This window comes from Lithobates pipiens, unplaced genomic scaffold (assembly GCF_037356315.1).
Source record: "Lithobates pipiens isolate NorthernLeopardFrog02 unplaced genomic scaffold, aLitPip1_a1.2 Scaffold_30, whole genome shotgun sequence".
Classification (NCBI taxonomy): Eukaryota; Metazoa; Chordata; class Amphibia; order Anura; family Ranidae; genus Lithobates; species Lithobates pipiens.
The window spans coordinates 19,929,135-19,933,421 of NW_027507791.1; positions in this window are offsets into that span (position 1 = coordinate 19,929,135).

Below are 4,287 nucleotides of genomic sequence, written 5' to 3' on the forward strand. Positions count from 1 at the left end.
GATTTAAGGGTGCAATGGATTTTACATGGTTGGTGGGGGGGGGGGGGGTACACAAAAGCTGCTCTCCTCTACTCTGGACCTGTTTCTGTGTCAAAAAATGACCCTTCAATATTTCATATTTTCTTTGTTTTTTTTCCAGCATAGTAGGTGAGGTCGACAAAGACACAAGTCCATCAAGTCCAACCTATGTGTCCGATTATATGTATTATATATCCCTGTATGTTGCAGTCATTCAGGTGCTTATCTAATAATTTCTTGAGACTAATACTATCAATGCTCCCCGCTGAGACCACCGCCTGTGGAAGGGAATTCCACATCCTGGCCACTCTTACAGTAAAGAACCCTCTACGTAGTTGAAAGCAGTAGTAAACCCACTGAAATTGTATTTATTTTTTTCATACCTGCAAGGAAAAAGGCATAATGAGCTACTATGCACCGCATACTAGCTCATTATGAAATACTTACCTTAGAACGTGGCCCCCGACATCTTGCCCGATACACGCCGAGGGAGCCCTCGGCGTGTCTTCCAGATATCACGGCTCCGGCGCTGTGAGTGGGAGATTTCATTCCGGCAGGGTCCGGCGTCTGCCCAGCTTCCAGCCAAGAAACCCCTGTGCGCATGCGCCGCTCATTGCCAGCGGCTCATTGCCAGGGGAATATCTCCTAAAACATACAGGTATAGGAGAGATTTTTTTTTACCTACAGGTAAGCCTTATTATAGGCTTACCTGTAGGTAAAATTAAAGAAATAGGACTATACAACCGCTTTAAGGTTAAACCTCTTTTCTTCTAAATTTTAATGAGTGGCCACGAGTCTTGTTAAACTCCTTTCTGTGAAAAAGTTTTCTCCCTATTGTGGGGTCCCCAGTACGGTATTTATATAATGAAATCATATCCCCTCTCAAGTGTCTCTTCTCCAGAGAGAATAAGTTCAGTGCTGGTAACCTTTCCTCATAACTAATATCCTCCAGACCCTTTAATAGCTTTGTTGCCCTTCTTTAAAGGTGCAAAAAATAATTTACCTTTACAATCCCTTTAACTTGAACAAGCTGAAGTTAGAACCTGAGAGTTCGATGGAAAGCCCTTACCGCCCAATGTGCCAAACTGAGTGGGAGGAGCCAAGTCTAATTAAAGTTATTGTAAACCTCTCACCTTGTAAAAATAACCTATTCTGTTCAAAATAGAAATGAAAGGCAAAACATTTGTGTATAGATATAAAAAATAAATAAATAAATTCAATACCTTTTTTCCCCTTTTTTATAAGTGATCACATTCACTCTGTTCTCAGTTGCATAAGAGCTGGGGGAGGAGAAAAAGCCATACACTGAACTTCCCAGTGAAAGGCTGTGGGGGGGGGGGTTGTCAGCACAAGTTAGATCATTGAAGGAGTTCCCAGCACAGCTAGATAACTGACCACACTGTGCTTTCCTGCTTAGGGTGGTCAGTTTTTAATAGGAAAGCAGAGGGACTGGCAGGAACACCAGGGATTTCACACAAAGGAAACAATACAAAGAGAACATGATACTTTATAATACAGGTACATGGTACAGCAGCCACATATCAGGAATATAAAGTGTTGGGTTTACAGGTCACTTACAAACAGCGTTGTCACCTGGTGAACGCTTTGGATCTTGGCAGTTAGTGGAGCTGCCAGCTCATCTACAGAAATATCGAACACCCTCCATGACTACAGTACCAGCAGATTCGCATTAGATGGTCACCACTGTACAATCTATTAACAGCTCAGAAGGTGTTGGGCTAGTGTGTGCACTGCTGTCTGACCTTCATTATTCGAGAGAATGGATTTTCCCTTCATCCCATCAGAAATAATGTCAAAACGTCTTCTGAAGTCTCTACTTGTCATTTCCTTCGTTCCTCAAGAGCCGCTGCCCTTCTCTGGGCAAAATTATCACCCCCCCCCCCCCCCCATCTTATAGCACTCACCCAGCTACCAGACATTCACAATTCTTATTTTAAAGAAATGTTCCTAAGCCCTGTGTAATTTTCCTGAACCTACCCACCACTTGATCCACCATTGAGCATCCTTTGGGATTGAAGACCTCTGCGATCTTGCTCCACGGACAACTGGCCTTGCCCATGACATCACCACGTGATTGCTGGAGTCTTCAGGACCTTGTGATGACCCCATCAATGGACCTATTTGGAAGTGTCCATATCACCAGGCAGCAGACGTGGGCACCTAATAAAAGACACCAAGTCCAGAGGAGAGAAGATCCAGGACCCAAAAACATCACATGACCTTGAATTTAGGTGAGTATTTAGGGCATTTTGATTTAAAAGGGTTGGAGTCTCATTAGATGGTCACCACTGTACAATCTATTAATGGCTTAAAGCGGAGGTCCACCCTAAAATGGACCTTCCGCTCATCGGAATCCTCCCCCCCTCCGACGCCACAATTGGCACCTTTCAGGGGGGAGGGGGGTGCAGTTACCTGGATAATCCAGGTAACTGCACCCACTTCCGGGCTAGCTCTCTGCGGAAAGGGGCGTAGATTACGCCCCTTTCCGCAAGTGCCCGCCCCCTTCCGCAAGTGCCCCGCTGCCTGCTGGGAAACACACAGATCCCAGAGGCAGCGGGGACCGTCCTCATTGCGCAGCGCGGCTCGCACATGCGCAGTAGGGAACCGGGAAATGAAGCCGAAAGGCTCCATTTCCTGATTCCCATACCCAAAAATGGCGGCGGCAGCACTCGAGTGACGATCTAGAGATCGGCTTCGGGTGCCGACATCGCGGGCGCGCTGGACAGGTAAGTGTCACTATTTTAAAAGTCAGCAGCTGCAGTATTTGTAGCTGCTGACTTTAAAAAAAAAAAAAAACACGCAGAGTCCCGGCGGACTCCCGCTTTAAGTGTTGGGCCAGTGCGTGCATTGTTGTCTAACCTTCATTAAATCAAGAGATTGGATGAATCAACCATCACTTCACCCACCACTGAGCTTCCTTTGGGCTTGAAGACCTCTCAATCTTGGTCCATGGATGACTGGCCTTGCCTATGATGTCACCCCAGGATTGCTGGCATCTTTGGGACCTTGTGATGACCCCACCGAAAGTAAACTCAGGACTGAACATGTTGCATGACCTTGAATTTAGGTGAGTTTTTAGGGCAGGGTTTCTCAACTAGGGTTCAATGGAAATCTAGGGTTCCTCCAGAGGTTGCTATGGGTTCCTTGAGCAATGAGCAAATCCTGTCTCTCAGTTAAGTTCCAATTGGCACCATTCATCTTTTTAGCTATCTATAAGGGGGTAATTCTTTCCAAAGACCACAAGTGCAAGTAACATGCTTCCCACTGACCTTCACACTAATGTATCATGAGCTGTAGATACAGCAATTTTCAGCAGGGGTTCCCCCTGAGACCAAAAGTTATTTCAAGGGTTCCTCTATTTTGAAAAGGTTGAGAAAGGCTAATTTAGGGTTTTACAAATTTAAAGGGGTGACGTGTCTTTGGATAGTCACTACTGTTCAATCTATTAGCAGCTCAGAAGGTGTTGGGGCAGTGTCTACACAGCTGTCTGATCTTCGCTATTCAAGAAGTTGTATTTTTTTCTTTTCATCCCATCAGAAACCATCTCAGAACGTCTGCAAGGCTATACTCGTCATTTCCTTCTTCCCCCAAGAGCCAGTGCCCTTCTCATTGGACGGTCACCACAGTGTGTGCACTGTTGTCTAAACTTCATTATTACAGAAGTTTGATTTCCTCTTCATGTGCGATTAGACCAGAGCCGATTTCCTCTGCAGGAAGTATCTTAAGTGTCCTCGGTGGTCCCAAAATGTAGTGGAGAATAAACGTTTGAACTTTTGTACTATTATAACCGTGTGCTGGTGACCCTTTGGAATCTTGGACTATTTGTGTATTTGATGGCCCTATCCATCAGCTCACGAAATTAAGGGACACGGTTTTAAAGGAGTGAAATAGATTCTTCATGGGGTGGCCATTCATGCTTTAATTTTATCTCCTGATCGACGTGTGATTTGATCAAAACGATTGAATGGGTAAACGATCAAATAAGCGTAACTTCCCAACTGATTTCCTGTTTTAAACTCAGTTTAAATCAGATTCGATTGGCAGCACTGAGATGCTTTGTTTATGAATTTGATCATATTTTGATGGAACAGATAAGATTACATGGTAAAAACAGAGAAACAATTCAACAACTGATGAACTAGACGGACTTGTGTCTTTTTTCAACCTGACTAACTATGTAACTCTGAGGATCGATTATTTCACCCATCAATTAAAATCTACTTCCTTCTAGGCATATCGTTCAAATGG